We start from the raw sequence: 12,679 nt of genomic DNA, 5'->3' as shown, positions 1-12,679 counted from the left end.
GACACATAGTGATTAGGCATATGATTGAAAAATGCCTAGGTTTAGAGCTGTGAGCTATGAGCTGTGAGCAATGCAAAGTTAAATATATATATTTGTATAAATGGGAAACAACCCTAACTTGAAAGTTTGAAATGTGTGAGATCCATGCATTGTTTGAAGAACTAGAAATTATCTAAAACTGCCTTAAGTGAAAATGTAGAGTTGCATCTATTCTCCCAAACAAAAAAAACAAAAAACAAAAAAAGGGAGAAGCATTCTGTAACTTAAAAATAAGGCTGACTGTTGACAACAGACTAAAACACTAATTCGCAGGTGGCTATCAGGAACAGAGAGGCGAGCAAAGTCACAAACACCAAGGCCGCAGACAGCCACGCAGAGACAGCAGATAACATAGAGACAACGCCTGCTAGAACCGTGGAGAGGAAGGTCACTTCACACGAGATTGTTGCGCATGTGAAATACACAAAGATAAACAAATAACCATTTATATAGACAGCCAGTATGTTTTCTCTGCTGTGCATCATTTTGCAAAAAATCTGGAAAACCAGAGGAATGATTACACCAATTGGCAAACCAGCATGCCAACCTCTTACAACGCCTACTGACTCTTTCATTACTACAGGCAACAATTTTGCTGACAGAGCAGCAAAATAGGCGGCACAACAGGCAAACATGACATTGATGGCAGTAAACACACATCAGATTCTACTGGATGTGTTGAAAAATGAACAAAAAGCAGCAAGCACAGCAGAGCAGGCAAAATGGCTAAAACACGGTGCAGTTCTGACAAACGACTTAATGATGTGTTATGGCAAGCCAGTGTTGCCAAAATTCCTCCACAAAATGGCGGCATTAGTGACTCATGGCTGTACGCATTTGTCAACGGGGGGACTGACCAGTATTGTCAACTCTCATTTCTACACTGTAAATTCTACACTGTAAATTTTGAAACCTCAGCAAAACAATTTGTCAGAACATGCATGACGTGTCAAAAAATATAATGCTCAGGGTAACCTGCGACCACAAAGAGGCCGTTTTCCAACTCCGCCTCATCCTTTTCACACAATTCATATGGATTTTATTGAACTAAGCGAATGTCAAGGGTCAAAATACGCCCTAGTGGTTATAGACGTGTTCTCAAAGTGGCCGGAAATCTATCCAGTGAAAAAGGCAGATGCAATTTCAGTAGCAAAGTGGCTGTGCAATCACTTCATACCCACATATGGCATCCCAGCTTTGATACGGTCAGACAACGGCACTCATTTTGTAAATGATGTCATCACTAAGGTCTCTGAAGCACTCGGTTTCAGCATAAAACACCACTGTGCTTATCACCCTCAGAGCGCAGGCCTTGTAGAGAGAACTAACGGCACTATAAAACAAAGGCTCAGGAAATGCATGGCAGAAACAGGAAGGCCGTGGCCTGAATGTTTGGGTTTAGTGAAAATGTGGATGCGCTTAACACAAGGCTCCCATAAACTAACTCCATTTGAAATCATTCATGGCAGGCCGTTTCCACTGCCTATTACCAGTCAACCAATAGACAAAGCAATCAGAGAAAACACATTAGCAGAATGGATGTCTAAGCTGTTAGAAAACAAAGAGATCATTGTACATAATCAACAACCTGATGATGTTTCTCCAGTGTCTTGCAGACTAAAGCCCGGTGACTGGGTTCTGATCAAGGTGCTCCAAAGGAAAAACTGGAGCACACCCAGGAGGGAGGGGCCATACCAAGTCCTCCTCACTACACCGACCGCTTGCAAAATTGCGGAACGACCATCCTGGATCCATCAGAGTCACTGCAGGCGAGTCAGTGAAGCCATCTAAACACAGCTGACGGCAGGCTTGCCCGCTTGTTGTGATCTCGCCCGGTGGAGGGGTCAGCTTTCCTGGCCGGGGGGTCTACTCGCGACAGGAGGGTGTGTTCCGTCGTCATGAGGTGGTGGCTCTTATCAACTGCAGCGGCCCTGACCATGGCCGGGCTCCTCACCTTTGCTTCCGTGAGGGACAACAAGTCACGCTATGTGGAGAAAAGGCAGACACTGTATGACAAAGGAAAGTACACCAAGTTTCCCCATGGCTACGCCACTAACTTCTGGTGGCAGTTTATGAACACTACAGCTCACTTGAATAACAAAACTGACTGCTATGCATGTACCCATATGCCCCTATCCTCGCAGACGTCTGGCCTGTGGCCGTACAGCATACCTGAAGATCGCAGTTGGTGCCTGTTGGGCCTGGCAACACATCCAGGCTACGGTACTCTTTGGTCCAAAGCCAACTACAGCATCCCAGCGAAAGCAACCTGGAGGTCATCATCACTCACAAATGTGAACTGTTCCGGACAGACATACCTACTGACCTGGCCCCAAGTCTCAGACCCGCTGCCTGATGTAATTCTACTGAACAAACTGAACGCATCACAACTGCCAGTATGTGTGATGAACAATGGCTCGCGGGCAGTGGGGGAGCTGCCTACTCACCTATGTAAGCACATATACACTTTCTGCCCACCAAGGAACGAGAGGAAGTGTATGGCCTGTTCAATCAACGCCACCTGTGCCAGTAACACGACGCTGATGGGCCTAAACTGTCGCTCCGACTACAGCTACCGAATGCCACTACAAACAAAGACTCAGTACCAGACAGGATGTGCACGGACGGCACCCAGCAGCAGAGGAACCAGAGTTTTGGCTGACTGGTACTTCCTATGTGGCAACAAGGCTTATCTGTCACTCCCTGAAGGTTGGGGAGGTCTGTGCGCCCTGGTGGAATTATCAGATCACGTTTTCTTCATGCAAAGTGTTGCACATCATCCAAGCAGCCGGCAGAGACGTGAAGTGGACATCGCCTCCCCCAATTCTTTCGGCATTACTGTGGACACTGGAGTGCCGGGAGAGTTTTGCATCTGGGGAGGTGGAGTGAAATTCTTACAGAGCTTGATCCCCGGCATTGGAGTTGCCGAGGTGCGGGATCATGTGGAAATCAACCGATATGCTCTGCTATGACACATCAACTTGACTAAGACCCTGGGAACTGCCTTAGCAGGAGAACAGCAGGCCATCAGAACGATGGTGCTGCAGAACAGACTGACACTAGACCTGCTAACAGCATCACAAGGAGGAGTTTGCAAGCTGATCGGGGAAACATGTTGCACTTTTATCCCTGATGGATACGAAACTGGAGGAGACATTTATGAAGCTTTGCAGAATTTGACCGCTCTGCAAAAATATGTCACTGACCACACACCTGGAGTAGCTACAGCACAAGGCTGGCTGGACTGGCTGTTCAGCGGTTCATGGCTGGCTGCTGTAGCAAAGCCATTTTTTCTTCTAGGTCTCATCATGATAGCACTGCTCATATTAGTGTTGTGTGTGTTGCCATGCCTAAGAGTAATGATTTCAAAGATGATAACAACTACAATGACTGCTTATGTTGCCGTGCCTCAAGAAGAACAACATCCCGTTGCAATTCTGTTAGAGGAGAACTTGTACTAACTGCTAATAAATGACGTGGTGATTAAAAATGACTTGTCAAGTGATCATGCACTGATTAAAACATTAGTAGGTTATGCAGGTTTTCATCCTTTTATTTATCTATTTTTTTTTTTTTTAAGTTCTCAGTTTTAAACATAAAGTTTTCATTTTAAATATGAAGTTTTCATTATTTTACATATAAAGTTTTCAATTTAAGGTTTGCATCATTTTAAATATAAGGTTTTCATCCTTGTATTTTTTGAAGTTTTCATTTTACATATTAGGTTTTCATCATTTTTTTAAATACAAAGTTTTCATTTTAGTTTTCATCCTTTTATTTTTTGTAGTTTTAGTTTTATTATTTTTTCTTGTTTATTCCACTTGTTATTTCATTTACTATGATTTTCATTTACTATGTTTTTCTTTTTATTATTTTCTTTTGTTTTATTCTTTAGACCAAATGACTGCCATTTCTGCTATGCTGACATTTTGAAAATTTTGGAAATTAAAAAAAAAATTGCCTAAGTTACTTAATAAATAACCTTCACAGACAATTGTTGTATACATTTAAAATAAGTTAAAACAGGAGGGAATGTTACAGGAAAAATGATTCTATGTTTCTTTACCTTCTTTTAAATGTACAAAGATGCCTTTTCTCTGCCCTTTGCCTATGGTTAGATTAGTTTAGAATGATCTTTTTAGACTTTCCCAGCAAAGACATCTTGTTTCTGGGACATATTGTTTTAGATTGTTTTATCTCTCACAGCCTTCTCCCAGCTCTCTGCTGACGAGACTAGCGCCACATATGGAGTTGTTTATTTTATTTGTTTTGTATTTTCTTATCCTGTTCTCACTGTCTTTCCTATAAAAATTACCAAGCCACTGTGCATGGTGTGAGTTGTTCTTAGCAGCTCACCCATGTACACGTTTGATAAAGAAAGTAACTTTGTCTCATTGTGTCTTTATTTCTCCTGGGTCTTTTACAGAGTTTTCCCCCAACAATGGTGTACAGTCGAGTCTTAATAGCTTACTTACAACTGGGCTATTATTATATTTACATGCTTCCAGCTCCCGTTTTTGCTCGATGACAACTCGTACCTTTCCACTCCCCTTTTTCTCCCTCCTCGCGCTCACAGACCCATAACGTGTATGGCAGTCCATTCTCCCTGCAACACGGACTACACTGCCCATGATGCTACATTCTTTAGAGCTATGCTTGTAGCATTCTGCCTGTTAGCTTAGCACAACAACAACGAAAAGGCGCTCTCTCACCCAGGAAACACACAGTCGCAGAGAGAGAGAGCGTCGCCCTGTAACCATGGCAACCATAACGCTGCCGCCTGGAACAACAGAACGTAGCTGTCAAACAAAACCCAAACAGTCCTGACCCGTGACAAAATGAAACAGGAAAGTACCGCAGTGTAATCCATTTATTTCAACAAAGTAACTGTATTCTGAATACCACCTTTTTAAACGGTAACTGTAACGGAATACAGTTACTCATATTTTGTATTTTAAATACGTAACGGCGGTACATGTATTCCGTTACTCCCCAACACTGGTTATGTCACACTGTGTCAAAAATGCCATAGTCATGGGTCAGAGGCCTCTTGAAGAAGGCATATCTTTGTTATGGGTCTGCACACATGGCTGGTTGGGGTCTTAATCCAGACCTGACGCACAAGCCCCTTTTCATCTGGTGCAGCTCCGGTGACTCTCCCAATGATCCAGGAACCACGAGGTGCAGAATCATCCACTATAAGGACCACATCTCCAGGAACGAAGTTGCGTTTAATCCTTCCCCATTTCTGGCGCTGCTGAAGTTGTGGCAAGTACTCTTTAGTCCATCTTTTCCAAAACAGATCAGATATATATTGAACTTGCCTCCATCGTTTACGTGCGTAGAGATCGTCCCTCCGGAACAGGCCAGGTGGTAAAGACGGGTTTGACTTGAGAAGAAGGAGATGGTTTGGTGTTAAGGCTTCCAAATCATTTGGATCGGTGGATTCCAGCGTAATGGGTCTACTGTTGAGGATTGACTCCACTTCACAAAGAGCAGTTTGGAGCCCTTCCTCGTCCAAATGCTGTGTTTGGAGAGTGGAATTAAGGACCTTTCTGACAGAACGAATCAACCGCTCCCATGCTCCGCCATGATGCGATCCAGTTGGAGGATTAAAGATCCATTTCACTCCCTTCAAAGACACAGCATCAGAGATCTTTTCCTGATTCCACTGTTCCATAGCTTGTCTCAGCTCGCGCTCTGCGCCCACAAAGTTAGTCCCATTGTCTGAGCGCAGTTCTTGTACCTGACCTCGTCTTGCGATGAAACGTCGTAAGGCGTTAATGAAAGAGTCAGTGTCAAGGGATGAGGCAACCTCAATATGTACTGCTCTAATTGCCAAACAAGTAAAAATAACACCATACCGCTTCACAAGACTTCTCCCACGCTTCACTCCAAATGGACCGAAATAGTCCACTCCAACAAAGCTAAATGGGGGTTTCTCAGGGGTCACTCTACTTTCAGGCAACTCAGCCATCTGCTGCTGGCCTGCAGCTCCATGAAACCTTCTGCAGGTCACACACCTCGACATGATGCTTCGAATCAAAGTACCAGCACCAGGAATCCAGTATTTTTGATGCAGCTTTGAGAGTATGTGGTTCTTTCCACCATGACCCACCTCTTTATGAATATGCTGTAGAATGAGATTAGAAATGTGAAGCTCTTTAGCGATTATGACAGGACGCTTGGAATCTTCTGACATGACAGCTCTACTGAGACGTCCGCCAACCCGCAGCACATCATCTTCCAAAACAGGATTAAACTTATACAGTGGGGCAAAAAAGTATTTAGTCAGCCACCGATTGTGCAAGTTCCCCCACCTAAAATGATGACAGAGGTCAGTAATTTGCACCAGAGGTACACTTCAACTGTGAGAGACAGAATGTGAAAAAAAAATGTGGAAAATAAGTATTTGGTCAATAACAAAAATACAACTCAATACTTTGTAACATAACCTTTGTTGGCAATAACAGAGGTCAAACGTTTACTATAGGTCTTTACCAGGTTTGCACACACAGTAGCTGGTATTTTGGCCCATTCCTCCATGCAGATCTTCTCGAGAGCAGTGATGTTTTGGGGCTGTCGCCGAGCAACACGGACTTTCAACTCCCGCCACAGATTTTCTATGGGGTTGAGGTCTGGAGACTGACTAGGCCACTCCAGGACTTTCAAATGCTTCTTACGGAGCCACTCCTTTGTTGCCCGGGCGGTGTGTTTTGGATCATTGTCATGTTGGAAGACCCAGCCTCGTTTCATCTTCAAAGTTCTCACTGATGGAAGGAGGTTTTGGCTCAAAATCTCACGATACATGGCCCCATTCATTCTGTCCTTAACACGGATCAGTCGTCCTGTCCCCTTGGCAGAAAAACAGCCCCATAGCATGATGTTTCCACCCCCATGCTTCACAGTAGGTATGGTGTTCTTGGGATGCAACTCAGTATTCTTCTTCCTCCAAACACGACGAGTTGAGTTTATACCAAAAAGTTCTACTTTGGTTTCATCTGACCACATGACATTCTCCCAATCCTCTGCTGTATCATCCATGTGCTCTCTGGCAAACTTCAGACGGGCCTGGACATGCACTGGCTTCAGCAGCGGAACACGTCTGTCACTGCGGGATTTGATTCCCTGCCGTTGTAGTGTGTTACTGATGGTGACCTTTGTTACTTTGGTCTCAGCTCTCTGCAGGTCATTCACCAGGTCCCCCCGTGTGGTTCTGGGATCTTTGCTCACCGTTCTCATGATCATTTTGACCCCACGGGATGAGATCTTGCGTGGAGCCCCAGATCGAGGGAGATTATCAGTGGTCTTGTATGTCTTCCATTTTCTGATGATTGCTCCCACAGTTGATTTTTTCACACCAAGCTGCTTGCCTATTGTAGATTCACTCTTCCCAGTCTGGTGCAGGTCTACAATACTTTTCCTGATGTCCTTCGAAAGCTCTTTGGTCTTGGCCATGGCGGAGTTTGGAGTCTGACTGTTTGAGGCTGTGGACAGGTGTCTTTTATACAGATGATGAGTTCAAACAGGTGCCATTCATACAGGTAACGAGTGGGGGACAGAAAAGCTTCTTACAGAAGACGTTACAGGTCTGTGAGAGCCAGAGATTTTCCTTGTTTGAGGTGACCAAATACTTATTTTCCACCCTAATTTACGAATAAATTCTTTACAAATCCTACCATGTGAATTCATGGATTTTTTTTTCACATTCTGTCTCTCACAGTTGAAGTGTACCTCTGGTGCAAATTACTGACCTCTGTCATTATTTTAAGTGGGGGAACTTGCACAATCGGTGGCTGACTAAATACTTTTTTGCCCCACTGTATATGTGGCTGCTTCATTTCACAGACTCTCCACTTTGGAGACGAGAAATTTCTTCGGCATATCTTTTCCTCTGACAGAACTTAATTATTTGCATCTCAGCATCCTCAATCTCTCCCAATGAAAGAAAGCCATGCCGGAAATCAACCTTGTGTTGGGCATCTTCAGACTGAATTGCATCAGATGCAGACTGGAAATGTATCTTCTTGCGATGCAAAAGCAATGTCTTGAACCTCAAAATCCAACCCATCACCCTGATGAGACGAGTCCAGGATGAGGCACGATGGATTAAAAGGGTCAGAGGATGATCATCATTGTGTGCTTGTAAGACCTCGATGGCAGCAGCCACCTTAACTTCAGGATCTTCATGTGGAAGTTCTTGCAAGTTTTCTGGGTTCACAGGCCAATTGTTCTCTGGCTGTGTAAGAAATGCAGGACCAGATATCCATTCAGTGTTACGTAAAAAGGTCTCTGCCTTCATACCTCTGGAGGCAAGGTCCGCAGGGTTATGTGTGGTGTTCACATACCTCCATTGGGAGGCACTAGAAGCCTTGAGGATTTCTGACACTCTGTTCGCCACAAAAACACGGAACCTGGAAGTCTCATTGTTTATATATTTCAACACTGCGGTGCCGTCCGTCCAAAAGACAGAGTTTAAGAGAAAGTCCATCTTGAACTGCTGTTTCCATAGCTTGTCCAGTGTGACAGCAGAAACTCTGTTGACAGTAACTGTTGCCAAACATCCTGGCCTTCCACAGCATTCTCGATTAAGTGGCCCATTCACAGTCCAGCCGAGCACAGTCCTAATGGCAAAAGGAGCATCACCGACACTCCGGATGACCTCCAAAGGTTCTAGAGCTCTGGGCATATTCATGCCAATCAAAAGCTCCACATTGGCCTTAATTTCTGGCAAATGAACATGCTTCAAATGTGGCCAGTCATCCAGGTCCTGTTGATTTGGGATGTTACCAATATCTACAGGCATTTTATGCTGAGTGAAGAGGTTAGGCATATCACAGTACATGTCACTGTCCAATCCAGCAACTTCAAGTTCAGGTACAATGAAACTGTCAACCACTTTCTCCTGTCCCATGGTGCGCAGGAGAATCTTTGTCCTCCTCCCAGCAATATTCAGCTTGTCCATAAGACCCACTGTACAAAAGGATGCTGAACTCCCATGGTCCAGAAAGGCATACGTTTCCACTATTCTTTGACCTCTCTTTGATTTTACTTTAACTGGCACAATGGCAAGCTTACAGTCTTGTTCACCGGCCCCAGTAAGACCACTAGTCTGGATCATAACAGGAATGTTATCTGCCTCATTATTAGGTTTGACTTCATTCTTCACTTTGTGGTGAATATGGAGTATACTTGCATGTCGGAGACCACAGATTTTACATGAAAGGCGTTTTCTGCATTCTTTGCTTATGTGCCCAGTACACAAACAGCCAAAACAAATGCTGTTCTTTTTAAGAAAAGAAATCTTCTCATCATGAGGTTTCTTATCAAGCAGAGCACATGACTCCAGTGTGTGTCCGAAAAAACAAGACTTCACAGTGCTGTGATGATCTTGAGCCCCTGTCTGATTCTGTCTCTCGACATCAGAGACTGTTGTGGCGAAGCTACTTCCTTTAGCTCTTAGATGTGGAGAACGTTTCCCTCCATTGCTGCCCTTGGCTGCTAGATGTGTTGCTGGAATGTCACATAGATTTCCAAAGATGGGATCTGTTGCAATTTTAACTTGACGCTCAAGGAAGGAAACAATGTCAATGAATGCGGCTCTGCGATGTTGCCTCTCCTGAATGTCACATGCTGTTCGCCATTTGTCTTTTAACTTATATGGCAGTCTTCTAATCACAGCAAGCATATTGGCAGGTGTATTTAATTCAGAGAGATCATCAATCTCTTCCATTGCATTGCAGCATCCACGTAAGAACAAACAATATGCCTGAAGAGCTTTTCCATCTTCTGATCTAATCAGTGGCCATGAGTGAACTTTGTTCAAATAAGCAGATGCAATCACATGTCCATTCCCAAAGTGCTCATACAGCAGAGTCTTTGCCTTTACATATCCAACACTTTCAGACATATGTTGACAGCTTTTAACAAGTTCATTGGGCTGCCCCTTGGTGTACTGTGCAAGATAATGCAGGCAGTCGCCAGCATCGCCAGTCTTTGCTTCTATGACCTGCTCAAACGAGCGCATAAAGGCCTGAAAATGTAAAGGGTCACCATCAAAGGTTTGAATCTCCCTTTTGGGCAGTGAAGAAAGACTTTGCTGATGGATCAACATACAAGTTAACCCTCTAAAGGTCCTGGGACCTTTTTGTGGCTTTTGTGTTTTTCGTATCCAAGCCATTTGCACTGTGTTGAATGGAATATAGCCAACTTCTCAAAAAAAAAGTCTGGTTACATATATTTCGAAATTCCAGTCTGACTTCCTTAAATTAGCTTCAGTGGCTGAGCTACAGATAAACTTACACTATTGGTCCTAGTGGTCGATTTGTGCCCCATTGAAACCCATTATAAACGCTATTTCCCATTCCACGGTCATTACAACCAAATAATGGGCCATCTTCCGAATGTTGGTGGTACTCGGGAGTCCGGGCCTTGGCATTGTATCTTTTGGGAAATATTTACTATTTTTGTTTTTTGGGGCTAAAAAAACAGTGCGCTCATGTAATTACACTGGGATTTAAAGAGTTAAAACAACGGAAATATGATTACAACTTTATATGAATATTTCAGGGAGAAGTAGTTTTACAGGACTGACATCTTTAAAGTGGAGAAAAATATGTATATATATTGTTTTTATTGCACTTTTTAGGGCGGGACCGTTTTGTGGCCTTAGGACCAATAGTGTGACCATTTTTTTAGGACAAACTGGGGGTTAATTCATTTTGTTTTTCCATAATGGACAACAGATTTTCATTGGCTACTGGAAGAGCAGCTTGTGGCTTAGGCAAAGGTGGAATTGATCCAAAAGCGTCAGAAGGCCCCATAAGAGCGGGTGCAGGCCTTCCCCTTTTCATATTCTGTTGCACTGTTTTTACTTGAAGCTCTGCATTCCCAGTGATTGCATTTCCTTTTGTAAGCGTCTGTGGAACAAAAGTCTGTGCATCAGCATTAAGAATTTCAAGGCTGTTTCCCTTTGTTTTAAAATATGATTCCATTCCATTAGATTTCCGTGAAGCGACGCTCCGCTTAGTGGATCCAGTTCTCAGCACGTTCACCTTTGCAACAGTTGCAGCTATATCTGCTTCAAGCTGAAGTTGTTCTTTCTTTCTCCTCAGTTGTTCCTCTTGTTCTTCAAGAGAGTGTTTTTCTTTCAGCATATGTTGACGTGCGAGCAAGGCGGCCATTTCAGCTTCTGCCCTGAGACGTGCAGATGAAGTAGATGATACTCTTGAGCTTGACCTACTGCCTTGATTTGACACACTGTCGGATGGCAACACGTCATCATTAACATCATTCTGAGGATTAAGAGATGATTGAGGTTCTTTTCCAGTGTGCTCTCGCACCTCCACTTCTCCTCCCAGGGAAGTTTCCTGTGACTGTGCCTTGTCAGATGATGGCCTCCCCGAACGTTTATCAGTTTCAGAAAGCCATATGTTAACATCCTCCATAAACCCTTTATTGTATTTAGAGATGCTTGAGAACCATGTATTTTGTTTATCTTTCTCATCAAATGAGATTAGAGAAAGTAAAGATTCATGCAATGCACTGGCATCCTTAAACAGGTGTGTTAACTCATCAAACTGTTTTTTGACTTGTGAATGATTTTTATCATCTTTCATTAGCTCTTTAAGAGACATAATAACACTTTTCATTTTGTTTACATGCCTTTTCCGATCTGTTTGGATGGTTTCAATTTTGTTTGCAAGAGCTTTCTCAGTGAGAGAAATTATTCTTTTATCCTTTTCAGTTTTTCCAACAACAGATGCAGCCTGTGATCCACTCATTTTAAGCATTCAACATAAGCAGCATGCCAAAATCCAAAACAAAGGCAACAGCAATTCCTTCAAACTCAGTTGAACGCCTGCAGAGCCACAGCACACACACACACACACACACACACACACACACACACACACACACACACACACACACACACGCACACACACACACACACACACACATCAAATCCAACAGCAAACGTAGCGGTGGGCGTGTCACAAAAACTTCTTCGTATGGTCAGAATCCAAACTGCGTTCAAACAAACAATACGCAGCACAAAAACACAGTTTACATACCACCGTCGTTTTCTCCTTATCTGTCGGTCTAGCCGCTTTTACGGGTGTAGTGGCGGCGGTGTGTGGGCTTCAGCGCTGATTGCGGGACGCTCCATTGCCGTCGCACTTTTTGCTGACAAATATTGGCGACTGTCAAGCCTTTGAGTCGCCGAGCAGCTGAATAGGGGAATAATGTTGACGCGCCCGCTGTTTAAAACGTTAGTCAAAGTTCCAAGTTAAAACTCCTTTATTTGTTGTCAAATCCTTAAAATCCGTAGAAAACAGTGAACAAAAACATTCTAAGCTTGAGCGGTCAGCAAAAGTCACCCACTCATTCACAAATTCCCTCAGGACGTGAACAGGTGATATAGCAATCACTATTACCGACACCACGTGACCCAAAGCTACGCCTATCCACAACAGGTAACATGAGGGAAACACAGCTGGGGCAAATCAGGCCTAACCAGACAAAGGAAGCACAACCATTTACATGAGACAAGAGCTGTGTCCCAAAACGTCGCCCACGTCCTACACACCACTCTCAGCCACGTGGACAAGAAACAGGGTAACTATGTGAGAATGCTGTT

The 12,679-nt window shown here is 43.7% G+C and overlaps 1 pseudogene; it reads left to right on the top strand.

Annotated features, from left to right (window-relative positions):
* Positions 1-1,728: 1,728 nt before the first annotated feature.
* Positions 1,729-3,557, top strand: LOC146578771 (uncharacterized; annotated as a pseudogene).
* The last annotated feature ends 9,122 nt before the right edge of the window (positions 3,558-12,679 follow it).

This window comes from Mchenga conophoros, linkage group LG3 (genome assembly GCF_057382185.1).
Source record: "Mchenga conophoros isolate Kocher_MC1m ecotype Shallow Benthic linkage group LG3, M_conophoros_male_GT1.1, whole genome shotgun sequence".
NCBI classification, from domain to species: Eukaryota; Metazoa; Chordata; class Actinopteri; order Cichliformes; family Cichlidae; genus Mchenga; species Mchenga conophoros.
This window is presented reverse-complemented; position numbering and strand designations above follow the sequence as displayed.